The sequence below is a fragment of the Chiloscyllium plagiosum genome, chromosome 5 (assembly GCF_004010195.1).
Source record: "Chiloscyllium plagiosum isolate BGI_BamShark_2017 chromosome 5, ASM401019v2, whole genome shotgun sequence".
NCBI classification, from domain to species: domain Eukaryota; kingdom Metazoa; phylum Chordata; class Chondrichthyes; order Orectolobiformes; family Hemiscylliidae; genus Chiloscyllium; species Chiloscyllium plagiosum.
In genome coordinates, this window is record NC_057714.1 from 114751676 (window position 1) to 114766412 (window position 14737).

Here is a 14737-nt window from a genome sequence, read left to right on the forward strand (position 1 = left end):
CCCTTCCCACTCCAGCACCCCACCCCCCCCATCCATCCATCATTTTCCCTTCCTTCTCATTAGTCAATTCCCCCACCTCTCTCACTCTCCTGGTCACCGCCTAACTCCTAGCCCCAGTATTTTCCCTTTCCTACTACTGTCTCTGACTTCCTCTTCCCTCCCCACTCCCTTGTCCTTTCACACCCACAATCCACACTCATGTCCTAATTGACCCTCTCTGTCCCCAAGGGCTGTGGGGACTAGTCTTTGAACATTAAGTCTTTGAACACTACAACAAATTACAGAGTGTCCACGGACACCATCTACATCCCACTGCTTCGAGAAAGCAGCCAACATCATCGAAGACCCCTTCCACCCCGGTTATACTCTCTCCCACCCTCTTCCATTGAGCAGAAGATACCAAAATTTGAAATCACATACCAACAGGTTCAAGAACAGCTTCTTCCCTGCTGTTATCAGATTTATGAATGTCCCTCTCATATATTAGAGTTGATCTTTCACTGCACCTTCTCTGTCGCTGTAACACTATATTCTGCGATCTGTTCTATTAGAGTCATAGAGTCGAACAGAGGTACAGCACGAAAACAGACCCTTCGGTCCAACCCGTCCATGCTGACCAGATATCCCAACCCAATCTAGTCCCATTTGCCAGCACATCCCGCTAAACCCGTCCTATTCATATACCCATCCAGATGCCTTTTAAATGCTGTAATTGTACCAGCCCCCACCACTACCTCTGGCAGATCATTCCATACACGTACCACCCTCTGTGTGAAAAAGTTGCCCCTTAGGTCTCTTTTATATCTTTTCCATCTCACCCTAAACCTATGCCCTCTAGTTCTGGACTGCCCCACCCCAGGGAAAATAACTTGTCCATTTACCTTATCCATGTCTCTCATGATTTTATAAACATCAATAAGGTCACCCCTCAATCTCTGATGCTCCAGGGAAAACAGCCCCAGCCTGTTCAGCCTCTCCTTATAACTCAAATCCTCCAACTCTGGCAACATCCTTGTAAATCTTTTCTGAACCCTTTCAAGTTTCGCAACATAGTTTTGGTAAGAGGGAGATCAGAATTGCACGCAATATTCCAAAAGTGGCCGAACCAATGTCCTGTACAGCTGCAACTTGATCTCCCAACTCCTGTACTCAATACTCTGACCACTAAAGGAAAGCATACCAAACGCCTTCTTCGCTATCCTATCTACCTGCGACTCCACTGCCAAGGAGCTATGAACCTGCACTCCAAGGCCTCTTTGTTCAGCAACACTCTCCAGGACCTTACCATTAAGAATAGAGGTCCTGCCCCGATTTGCCTTTCCAAAACACAGCATCTCACATTTATCTATCCTCATATTTATATTGCCGATGTACTTATTGTAAGGTATGATTTGTCTGAATAACACGCAAAACAATATTTTTCACTGTAACATGGAAAATGGGACAATAATAAATCAAATCAAACTAAATGTTTGAGGTAGAAATGAATAGGTTCCTGATCTAGTATAGAAGTTGAGATGTCATGTTGTGGATGTACAGGACTTTGGTTAAGCCACTTTTTGGAATACTGTGTTCAATTCTGGTCTCCCTCCTATAGCAAAGATTTGAAAGGGTTCAGAAAAGATTTACAAAGATGTTGCCAGGGTTGGAGGATTTGAGCTATAGGGAGAGGCTGAACAGGCTGGGGCTGTTTTCCCTGGAGCATCAGAGGCTGAGGGGTGATCTCATAGAGGTTTTATAAAATCATGAGGGGCATGGAAAGGGTAAATAGACCAGGTCTTTTCCCTGGAGTAGGAGAGTCCAGAACTAGAGGGCATAGGTTTAAGGTGAGAGGGAAAAGATTTAAAAGGGACCGAGAGTGTGGTGCTGGGAAATCTCAGCAGGTCAGGCAGCATCCGATGTTGATTTTCCTGCTCCTCGGATGCTACCAGACCTGCTGGGCTTTTCCAGCTCCACACCCTCAACTCTAACCATCAGCATCTGCAGTCCTCACTTTCACCTAAAAGATATAAAAGAGACCTGAGGGGTAACCTTTTCACACAGAGGGTGGTACATGTATGGAATGAGCTGCCAGAGGAAGTGGTGGAGGCTGGTACAATTGCAACATTTAAAAGGCATCTGGATGGGTGTATGAATAGGAAGGGTTTGGGGGGATATGGGTCAAGTGCTGGCAAATAGGACTAGATTAATTTAAGATATCTGGTCGGCATGGACGAGTTGGACCGAAGGGTCTGTTTCTGTGCTGTACAATTCTATGACTCACCCATGGAGTACGGAGAAATGGGAATGGGATACGTAAAAGATACTGAAATGTTCAATCCGATACAATTGTGTGGAATGGTGGGGCTGGTTGAATAGTTCTGTGCCCGTGTTCTTTGTGAACTGAAACAGTGGCTTGCATCAATTGGAACGTTTCAGATGTGAGAGGGATAAACCCGTGATTGTGCAGCATTTATAAACGAGAGATCTCCGGCAAACAATTTGGTACCAACATCAAAGAATTAGACTGTCTCTCCAATAATGAGTACTTGGGAAGGTACACAATAAAGTGGAGTGCTGTTCACAGCTTCCTCGTCGTGTTAAAACCATCACTAAAAATACACTGAAAGAACACAGACTCACTGGGAGGAAACGGCACTGGATTCAGCAGGCTCTCAACAACAACAACACCCTTCGGTTCAGGTAGTGCCGTGTTTGTGGGCAGCAGCCCCACCGCTGCGCACAGCCGAGAGTGTAGAAGGTCGGAGAGCTGACGCAGCCTGCGTGTGGCAAAATGAACCATGCGCTGGAATCCCTCCCGAAGAAAAAGAAGCGAGTAACCTGCAGACAGTAATGACTCAGGCCTTCGCCAGCCTTCCCCACTCCCAAGATCTTCACCAGGGAATAAAGGATCTTCGCACCTTCCCCAACCTCTCATCACTGACCTGCGTTGGGCGTGAAGTGACCATGTGACTCTCTGAGTCATGTCCAGGGCCCTCATTTTGTGGAGGGACAACGTTGGAGACCATCAACAATGTACAAAGCTAGCAAAAAAATGTAGGAACTAGCAGCAGGAGTAGGCCATTCAGCCCGAGCTCTGCTATGCAATATGATCATGGCTGATCCTCCATCTCAATACCATATTCCCACTTTTATTGATCATTCATTCACAGGATGAGGGCATCGCTGGCCAGGCCAGCATCTATGCCCATCTTTAATTGTCCGGTTGGCAGTTAAGAGTTAACCACATTGCTGTGGATCTGAAATCACATGTAGGCCAGACCAGGTCAGGATGACAGTTCCCTTCCCTAAAGGGCATTGGTGAATCAAATGGGTTTTCCCAACAATCAGATTTACAGTTACCATTAGACTCTTAATTCCAGGTTCTCATTGAATTCAAATTCCACCATCTTTCGTGATGGGATTTGAACCTGGGTCCCCAGAACATTACCTGGGTCTCTGGATTAATAGGCCAGCAATAATACCACTAGGCCACTGCCTCCCAGTGCTGCCAATGCCTCTCAATGCCTTTGAATTTTAATACATGATCTATCTCTTTCTCGAACATATTCAGTGACTTGACCACCACTGCCTCCTGTGACAGGGACTTCCAGAAGATTACTACCCTCCAGGTGAAGAAATGCTTCCTCATCTCAGTCCGGAATGGCCTACCCATATCCCCCTAGACGATGTCCCCTGGTTCTAAACTCCCCACTTTGGGGCGACACCCTCCCTAAATCGGGTCTGCTCAGGCCTGTTGAGAAATGTATACGTTTGAGTCAGATCCCACCCCCCCCCATCAGTCTAAACTCAGAGACTCATTGATGAGAGGGGAGGATCTCTCAAACAAACATGAAGTTTTATTCCCAAGGACAGCAGGAAGTATCAGAGCAATATTGCTGTTTATTTCAGGGATATTGTCGGAATTGGTTGATGAGGAAAAAGTCTCTGGTCTTCCAGTTCACCCCACACCATCCCATTAGTGACAGTGTTCATCACTAACACATGGGGGGAGGGGCATATTACAGTTCACTAAGGGGCCTGACCTTGATGTTGTAGCAACGTGCAACCTTCCAGGCATGTTGTTGCCTGGAGATATGGACAGTGATGGTACAGGCTCTATTGCCTGTAGTTTTGGACATTGATGGTACAGGCTCCATTGCCTGTAGATTTGGGCAGAGATGGTACAGGCTCCATTAACTGTAGATGTGGGCAGTGATGGTACAGGCTCCATTGCCTGTAGATATGGACTATGATGGTACAGGCTACATTGCCTGTAGATGTGGACAGTGATGGTACAGGCTCCGTTGCCTGTAGATATGGACAGTGATGGTACAGACTCCATTGCCTGTAGATATGGACAGTGATGGTACAGGCTCCATTGCCTGGAGATGTGGGCAGTGATGGTACAGGCTCCATTGCCAGTAGATGTGGGCAGTGATGGTACAGGCTCCGTTGCCTGTAGATATGGACAGTGATGGTACAGGCTCCGTTGCCTGTAAATGTGGACAGTGACTGTACAGACTCCATTGCCTGGAGATGTGGGCAATGATGGTACAGGCTCCGTTGCCTGTAGATATGGACAGTGATAGTACAGGCTTCATTGCCTGTAGATGTGGACAGTGATGGTACAGGCTCCGTTGCCTGTAGATATGGACAGTGATGGTACAGGCTCCGTTGCCTGTAGATATGGACAGTGATGATACAGGCTCCGTTGCTTGTAGATGTGGACAGTGATGGTACAGGCTCCATTGCCTGTAGATGTGGACAATGACGGTACAGACTCCATTGCCTGGAGATGTGGGCAGTGATGGTACAGGCTCCGTTGTTTGTAGATATGGACAGTGATGGTACAGGCTCCATTGCCTGTAGATGTGGACAGTGATGGTACAGGCTCCATTGCCTGTAGATATGGACAGTGATGGTACAGGGTCCATTGCCTGGAGATGTGGGCAGTGATGGTACAGGCTCCATTGCCTGTAGATATGGACAGTGATGGTACAGGCTCCGTTACCTGTAGATATGGACAGTGATGGTACAGCCTACATTGCCTGTAGATGTGGGCGGTGATGGTACAGGCTCCATTGCCTGTAGATGTGGACAGTGATAGTACAGGCTTCATTGCCTGTAGATGTGGACAGTGATGGTACAGGCTCCATTGCCAGTAGATTTGGACAGTGATGGTACAGGCTCCATTGCCAGTAGATTTGGACAGTGATGGTACAGGCTCCATTGCCTATAGATGTAAACAGTGATGGTAAAGGCTCTATTAACTGCAGTTTTAGACAGTGATGGTACAGACTCCATTGCCTGTAGATTTGGACAGTGATTGTACAGGCTCCATTAACTGTAGATGTGGACAGTGATGGTACAGGCTCCATTGCCTATAGATGTAGACAGTGATGGTACAGGCTCCATTGCCTGTAGATGCGGACAGTGATGGTACAGGCTCCATTGCCTGGAGATATTTTGGAAAGGCAAATCAGGGCAAGTCTTCTGCAATGAATGGTAAGGTCCTAGGGAGTGTTGCTGAACAAAGAGACCTTGGAGTGCAGGTTGATAGCTCCTTGAAAGTGGAGTCGCAGGTAGATAGGATAGTGAGGAAGGCGTTTGGTATGCTTTCCTTTATTGGTCAGGGCATTGAGTACAGGAGTCGGGAGGTCATGTTACTGTTGTCCAGGACATTGGTGAGGCCACTGTTGAAATACTGCATGCAATTCTAGTCTCCTTCCTATCGGAAGGGTGTTGGGAAACTTGAAAGAGTTCGGAAAAGATTTACAAGGATGTTGCCAGGGTTGGAGGGATTGAGCTATAGGGAGAGGCTGAACAGACTGGGGTTGTTTTCCCTGGAGTGTCAGAGATTGAGGGGAGACCTTATAGAGGTTTACAGAATTATGAGGGGCATGAATAGGGTAAATAGACAAGTTCTTTGGATTTGGGAGTCCAGAACTAGAGGGCATAGGTTTAGGGTGAGAGGGGAAAGATATAAAAGAGACCTAAGGGGCTTTTCATGCAGAGGGTGGTACATGATGGAGTCTAGTACAATTGCAACATTTAAGAGGCATTTGGATGGGTATATGAATAGGAAGGGTTTGGAGGGATATGGGCCAAGTGTTCACAAATGGGACTAGCTTAGGTTCGGATACCTGATCGGCATGGACGAGTTGGACCGAAGGGTCTGTTTCACTTTTGTACATCTCTACGACTCTGCATGGACAGTGATGGTATAGAGCTGAAAATGTGTTGCTGGAAAAGCGCAGCAGGTCAGGCAGCATCCAATGAACAGGAGAATCGACGTTTCGGGCATAAGCCCTTCTTCAGGAATGAGGAAAGTTTGTCCAGCAGGCTAAGATAAAAGGTAGGGAGGAGGGACTTGGGGGAGGGGCGTCGGAAATGTGATATAGACTCCATTCCCTGAGATATGACAAGTGATCATACCAGCTCCAACATCCTTTCTATCACTTAACTGACCAGGAATCTCTCCCACTCTTCCAGACTGCCTTTAAGACATGTTGGAAGGATTTACAAAACTGATACTCAACTTGTTTGGCCACACTATGAAGGGCTGATGAAGGGCTCATGCCTGAAACATCGATTCTCCTGTTCCTTGGATGCTGCCTGACCTGCTGCGCTTTTCCAGCAACACATTATCAGCTCTGATCTCCAGCATCTGCAGTCCTCACTTTCTCCCTCACTCTGAACACTCCTTCCTTGACTGACAAGTGTTGGAGTGGGTCTTGTCTCGGGCACAGGGACGTAACCAGTGTGTGCCCAGACCCCCACCCCCACCTGGGTGTGCAGTATAAGGCATAATGATAAGATTTGCTGATGATCCAAAAGGCAAAAGCTAAAAATGAGGAGAATAGGAACAGAGCTCAGGACAAGGAAGATCAGAATTAAAGTAGGCCATTCAGCCCATCTGAATTTGCTCCATCATTGCATACGATCATAAGGGCAGCACGGTGGCTCAGTGGTTAGCACTGCTGCCTCACAGCGCCAGGGACCTGGGTTCAATTCCCACCTCAGGTGACTGTGTGGAGGTTGCACATTCTTCCCGTGTCTGCGGGGGTTTCCTCCGGGCACTCTGATTTCTTCCCACAGTCCAAAGATGTGCAGGGTCAGGTGAATTGGCCGTGCTGAATTGCCCGTAGTGTTAGGTGAAGGGGTAAATGTAGAGGAATGGGTCTGGGTGGGTTGTTCTTCGGAGGGTTGGTGTGGACTTGTTGGGCCGAAGGGAATATCATCATCATGACTGAGGACCCAGACAGGCTGGGGAAATGATCAGAAACTGCTCAGCTTTTTCAGAAGAATGAGGCAGGAGATGCAGAAACAGAGTGTCACAAACAATGGAACAAGCCGGGAAGTCTGTTGAAATGGCTTCCAGCCTCCTTGGGTATAAATAAAGACTGGAAGTGTAAAAAAGGGAGGAAGATATGTGAAAGCTTGCTAAAGCCTTGGTTAGATCCAGCTGGAGCAGTACATGTGGTGTGATCAATTCTGGGCTCCACACTGTTGGGACAGGTTTATTGGAACCGTAACAAGAGACTTTAGTCACATCCAGAAACTGAAGTAACTGGGATTTTACCCTTTCCAGCCGGGAGTGTTGAGCGGAGGTTTGACAGAGTTTGATTAGATTAGATTACTTACAGTGTGGAAACAGGCCCTTCAGCCCAACAAGTCCACACCGGCCCGCCACCGTGCCACCCGTGAACTGTGAACTTGCGGTCATTAGCACAAAAGAACAATACATTAGGATTGCACATTTCAAAGGGAACTTTCACTGTAACAAATCATTAAACCAAAACTCGAATTAGCAAACACTGTTTTGTTGGCAACTTAAATTTTAAATAGTTAAAATGTTCTATCTTTCAATGGTACTTTCTACAAAGGCACAGTTCTTATAGCAAACAGTACACAGTTCCTCCCAGTTCCCCAAGTGTGTCATTAAAGAGGTGATTATTTGAGCTGAAACATTGTGCTATCTTATGGAGACTGGCACTGAGACACCATGTTGATTTGGAGAGCTAGTGCAGTCATGATGGGCTGAAGGACTCTCTCTGCATCACAGTACTTCTGTTTTATTGCGTACTACTACACGACAAATTATTCACGCATGCCCCACACCCACTGACACACGTCCCTCTCTTTTCTCCCGTATTATTTCACGGGGCGTGGGCAAGGCCAGCATTTGCTGCCCATCATCATACCCTGGACCTGAGTGGATTTCTGGGCCATGTCAGAGGGGAGTTGGGACCCAACCCCATTGCTGCAGGGCTGGAGTCATGTGTAAGCCAAACGAGGTAAGGATAGAAGTTTCCTTCCCTGAAGGACATTAGTGAATCAGATGGGTTTCTATAACAAACAATGATAGTTTCACAGTTACCATTACGGACCCTAATTTCAATTCCCAGTTTGTTAATCAAATTTTAATTCAATGGGTGAGCACTGTGGCTCAGTGGTTAGCGCTGCTGCCTCACAGCGCCAGGGGACCCGGGTTCGATTCCTGCCTCAGGTGACTGTCTGTGTGGAGTTTGTACATTCTCCCTGTGGCTGCGTGAGTTTGCTCCGGGTGCTCCAGCTTCCTCCCGCATTTCAAAGATGTGCAGGTTAGGGTGGATTTGCCATACTAAATTGCCCGTAGTGTTCAGGGATCTGCAGGCTAGATGGACAAGCCATGGGAAATGGAGGGGTGGGTTTGGGTGGGATGCTCTTCAAAGGGTCAGTGTAGACTTGTTGGATTGTATGGCCCTTTTCTGAACCGTAGGGACTCTATGAAATTGCACCCACTGCCAGGGTATGGCTTTAGCCCCTGACCTTAGAACCTCAGCCCCCAGATCATTAACCCAGTGACAGATGTGTTCCACCACCACTTCCCCTTATCCTTGGGTCCAGTTATTGGATAGCCAGAGGAAATCTCTCTCTCTCTCATTTTACAGTCTATTTGAATTTACAAGCTAAAGACAACATTAATGGCTGCTTCTTGTTTTGGCTGTTGCTCCTGCCAAACCTGACCCTTGAGGCATGAGGATTTGAACCTAAGAAGGCAGAGCAGGAAGGTAAAGGAGACGTTCTCTCACGGACACGCTGCTGCTCCTCCTCCTCCTCCTCCTCCTCCTTCTTCCAGCAGCTTGCCCTAGTCTGTGTCACCCTCTCTTTGTCCTATCTGTCACGCCGCAGACCAAAAGGGAGCGAACTACCTCACCTCTGTCTGTGAGCAACTTGTAAAGGAAATAATCTGCAGGTTTACAGAGAAAGGCACTAAGTATTAATGCCAATTGGCAGAGAAGAAACTGTCAGGATAGATCAAATGGCTCCTTCTGCAAATTAATATTTGTGTGATTCCTGTTTACATTCCTAGTTCATTCTAATCCCTGGACTGCGTTCAGCTTACTCCGTCTTCCCATAATAATAACCACTGCTTCATATACTTTATCAGCAAGTGTGCGGAGGACTGCATACCGAGGAAGTCAGTCCAGGTGTTCCCCAATAGGAAACCCTGGATGAATCAGGACATACAGAACCTGCTAAACACCAGGTGTGAGGCCTTCAGATCAGGAGACCTACTCAAATATAAGGAATCCAAGTATGACCTTCACAGAGCCATTAAGACAGCCAAGGACCAACACCGATCCAAACTAGAGACCCAGACAGACATCTAGTGACTATGGCAAGGACTGAATGACATCACAGGTTCTAAAAAGAGGCAGTACAGGATAACAGATGATGACACATCCCTCCCAGATCGTCTCAACGCCTTCTATGCTCGCTTTGAGTAGAATTTTGGCGGAGAGGTAACACCTACTCTGACACATCCTATCCCAACAGTCACTGCATCAGAGGTCAGATCAGTTTTCCTTCGTGTGAATCCAAGGAAAGCGATAGGATCAGACAGAGTACCAGGCCGTGCACTCAGAGCATGCACAGATCAACTGGCAGAGGTCTTCTCAGACATCTTCAACCTCTCCTTGCAGCAGGCTACTGTCCCTGCCTGTTTCAAGAGGGCCAACATCATCCCTGTGCCTAAGAAGGCTCACACAGCATGGCTCAATGACCACCACCCAGTGGCCCTAACTTCGGTGGTCATGAAGTGCTTTGAAAGGCTGGTCATGGCATTAATCAACTCCAGACACCCCACTACTCTTGACCCACTCCAATCTGCCTATCGGACCAACAGATCCACGTCAGATGCCATATCACTTGCCCTTCATTCCTCCCTGGAACATCTTGACACCAAGAACAGCTACGTAAGAATCCTACTCATTGACTACAGTTCAGCCTTCAACATTATTATCCCCTCGAGACTGATTACTAAACTTAGTGATCTCGGACTAAGCCCCACTCTCTGCAACTGGATCCTCGGTTTCCTGACCCACAGTGAAGATTGGGGACAATATTTCATCCTCACTAACACTCAACACTGGAACCCCCCCAGGGGTGCGTACTCAGCCCCTTATTGTACTCACTGTATACCCATGACTGTGTTGCCAAATACCAGACTAATGCCATTTACAAGTTCGCTGATGACACCACCATAGTCGGTCAAATCTCAGATGGCACTGAAACAGACTACAGACGGGAGGTGGAAGACCTGGAAACATGGTGCACTGAGAACAACCTAGCTCGTAATGGCAGCAAAACCAAGGAACTCATTATTGACTGTTGGCGGGATGTTATTCATGCCCCCCCTATACATTAACAGCACAGAGGTGGAACGAGTGAAGAGTGTCAAGCTCCTGGGAGTGGTCACCCACAACAAGCTTTCTTGGACTCTTCATGTGGATGCACTGGTTACAAAGGCCCAACAATGTCTCTTCTTCCTCAGGCAGCTGAGGAAATTTGGCATGACGGTGAATACCCTCGCCAACTTTTATAGGTGCCTGAATGTATCATCACCTGGTATGGCAACTGTACCATTCAAGGTCGGAGACGGTTACAGAGAGTGGTGAACTCAGCCCAGAGAATCACAAAGGCCAACCTCCCATCTATAGAATCCATCTACCAGGCCCACTGTCAAGGAAAGGCTGCCAGCATCCTCAAAGATCCATCCCACCCAGGCAATGTTTTTCTACAACCTCTACCATCGGGGAGAAGGTACAGAAGCCTGAAGCTACTTAACTCTGTGATCTGCCTGTATTGCTCGCAAGACAAAGCTTTTCACTGTGCCTCTGTACACGGGACTATACATTCAATTCAATTCAATTCAATGCACTGGCCCACATCACTCCACTCCACTGACAGGAACCACCATTAGTCAGGGTCCATGCCGACGGCTCTTGCGCTGATTAGTGTAGAGGCCAGGACTAAGTCATCCCTGGTGACACCTCAGCATCATACAGCATAGGAACAGACCCTACGGTCCAACTCATCCACGCCAACCAGATCCTTCAATACCTGCCACTCCGTTCCCTGTAGACATGGGCAACTTGAAACGATTCTGGAGACAATTGGAACAGAAATCATTTGCTAACTCGCCTCTCAGTGACTGATGAGCTCTTTCCATTTTTTATAGATGCACCATAGAAAGCATTCTATCTGGATGCATCATAGCTTGGTATGGTAACTGCTCTACCGAGGATGGTAAGAAATTACAGAGAGCTGTGAACACAGCCCAGCCCATCACACATACCCAACCTTCCAACCATTGACTCCATTTATATTTCCCACTGCCTCGGGAAAGCAGCCAACACTATCAACAACTCCTCCCACCCCGCTTATACTCTCTCCCACCTTCTCCCATCAGGCAGAAGATACAAAAGTTTGAAAACACATACCAACAGATTCAAGAACAGCTTCTTCCCTCCTGTTATCAGAGTTTTGAACCGACCTCTCAAATGTCAATAACAAAAACAGAAGTTTCTGGAAACGCTCAGCAGGTCTGGCAGCTTCTGAGGAAGGGTCACCGGACCTGAAACATTAACTCTGATTTCACTTCACGGATGCTGCCAGACCAGCTGAGCTTTTCCAGAAACTTCTGTTCTTCTTTCTGATTTATAGCATCTGCAGTTCTTTCAGTTTTGCCTCAAATGTTAACGTTGATCTCTCTCTCTCTCTGCACTTTCTCTGTGACTGCAACACTGTATCCTGCATGCTGTTCTGTCACCCTGATGCACTTGTATAGTAAGAACTGCCTGTGTAGCACGTAAAACAACACTTTTCACTGCACCTTGGTACACATTACCAGTAATAAATCAAATGGAGCCAGTCAAATCAAACCTTGCTGCAGGTGACCCATGGTCAGCTTTCTGCTAGGCAGCATCATGATGTGGAGATGCCGGTGTTGGACTGGGGGTGTACAAAGTTAAAAATCACACAACACCAGGTTATAGTCCAACAGGTTTAATTGGAAGACAACCAACTGATGAAGGAGCAGCGCTCCGAAAGCTAGTGCTTCCAATTAAACCTTACAACTATAACTTGTTGTTCTGTGACTTTTAACTTCGCACTGCAACATGACAGTGTTACTCTCTGGTTGATGCCAACATCCACCTACTCTGCTTGCCCCTGTGTGGGTATTAAATGCCCCCACCAGGGTGGCGCCTGGTGAATTTAACTTCAGAAGGATGCATGCATCCCACGGTCATGGATCAGACATCAGCACCTCCCCTTGGAGATAAAGGCAGAGCTGGACATTTATGTCTGATAATTCCGGAACGCGGGAAGGTTGGCCAAATCGATTCCTGGGGATGGTAGAACCGACACATAAGGAGAGATCGAGTGGGTAAGGATGGTATTCTCTGGAGTTTAGAAGAATGAGGGGGAATCTCAGAAACCTATAAACCTCTAACAGGGCTGGAAACATTATACACAGAAAGGATATAGGGGGTCGAGAGTGTGGTGCTGGAAAAGCACAGCTGGTCAAGCAGCGTCCGAGGAGCAGGAGAATCGACATTTCGGGCATAAGCGCTTCATCAGAATTCCTGACAAAGGGCTTTAGCCCAAAATGTCGACCCTCCTGCTCCTCGGACGCTGCCTGACCTGCTGTGCTTTTCCAAGCACCACACACTCTCGACTGATCTCCAGCATCTGCAGTCCTCACTCTCTCCACAGATAGGATGTTCCCCACGGTGTGGGGGGGGGGTTGAGAACCAGGGGTCACAGTTTAAGGTCAGAAGTTGCTGGAAATGCTCAGCAGGTCTGGCAGCATCTGGGAAGAGAATTCAGAGTTAACGTTTTGGGAAAACGTTGGTTTATACGCAGAAGGTAGGGTAGGGGAGAGGGTAGGGAGTAAACATTGGATGGGAATAGAGCCCAAACAGAAGACCAATTGGACAGACAAAGGAGAGGATAACGATCCAGCTAGGTGGGTGAATAGCTGTTAATGGGGACTGTTCGTGGATAACAATGGGTAGTAGTTAATTTCCCCCTCCCCCCACCCTATCTTCTGCATATAAACCAACATTTTCTGAGCTACCGTGAGCTCTGAGGAAAGGTCACCAGACCTGAAACGTTAACTCTGATTCCTCTTCACAGACCTGCCGAGTTAAAGGCCACACAACACCGGGTTATAGTCCAACAGGTTTATTTGGAAGCACACTAGCTTTCAGAGCACTGCTCCTTCATCAGGTGGTTGGGAAGCATAAGATCATAAGGCGCAGAATTTATAGCAAACATTTACAGTGTGATTTAACTGAAATTATATATTGAAAAAGGCCTGGATTGTTTGTTAAGTCTCTCATCTTTTAGAATGACCGTGTTGGTTTCACTTCTTTCATCTGTAAATCGCAGAACGTTTTTAAAGTTCCATTCTCAAGTGAACTTTAACAATAGACCCACCAACAGACCTGCTGAGCTTTTCCAGCAATTTCTGTTTCTGATTTAAAGCATCTGCAGTTCTCTCGGTTTTTATTTTGTCCCAGTTTAAGGATGTGGGATAAACCTTTTCTGACTGAGATGGGGAGAAATTTCTTCCCCCAGAGGATTGGGAGCCTGCCACAGAAAGTAGTTGAGGTCAAAGCATTGCGTTTTCAAGATGGAGGTCAATATAGCTATTTGTGGCTAAAGTGACCAAGATATGCGTCATCATACCCAGGGCCATGAAATAGACTTTATCTTAAATTCTGTTCTTTTTAAATTTCTTTTTTTTTCCCTTTATTGTACTATTGTGACTGTTATTCTGAATTTCTTATCTCTTTAATTTTCTAATTTATTCCTATGATTTTGTCCTGAAAGTCTGTAATGCCGGACTTTTTTTTGTTTTTTTGAATTCTTTTTCCCGAAGAATTTATACTCAGGCTGTGCCCCGGCATCATTCTAACCTAAGAAGGCAATTGTAAACTTTACACTGTACTCATGTGACAAGAAAGCTGGTTCTAAAACATGGGGGGAGCATGGGATTAGAGCATTGAGTTGATCAGCCATGGTCTCCCATGATCACAGTGATCATGGCAGACTTCAATATGCAGGTGGACTGGGTAAGTAATGTTGCCAGTGGATCCAAAGGAAGGGAATTCATGGAATGATTACAGGATGGCTTTTTGGAACAGCTTGTCATGGAGCCCACAAGGGAGCAGGCTATTCTGGACCTAGTGCTATGTAATGAACCAGACTTTATAAAAAATCTTAAAGTAAGGGAACACTTAGGAAGCAACGATCATAATATGGTAGAGTTCAGTCTGCAGTTTGAAAGAGAGAAGGCAAAATCAGATGTAATGGTGTTACAGTTAAATAAAGGTAATTATGAGGGCATGAGAGAGGAACTGACGAAAATAGACTGGAAGCAGAGCCTAGCAGGGAAGACAATAGAGCAAAAATGGCAGGA

General features: G+C 46.8%; 1 protein-coding gene across 1 annotated transcript in view; it reads right to left on the reverse strand.

Annotated features, from left to right (window-relative positions):
* Positions 1-14737, reverse strand: part of ghrhrl (growth hormone releasing hormone receptor, like) — a 71661-nt gene that overhangs the window by 39493 nt on the left and 17431 nt on the right. The window lies entirely within an intron of this gene.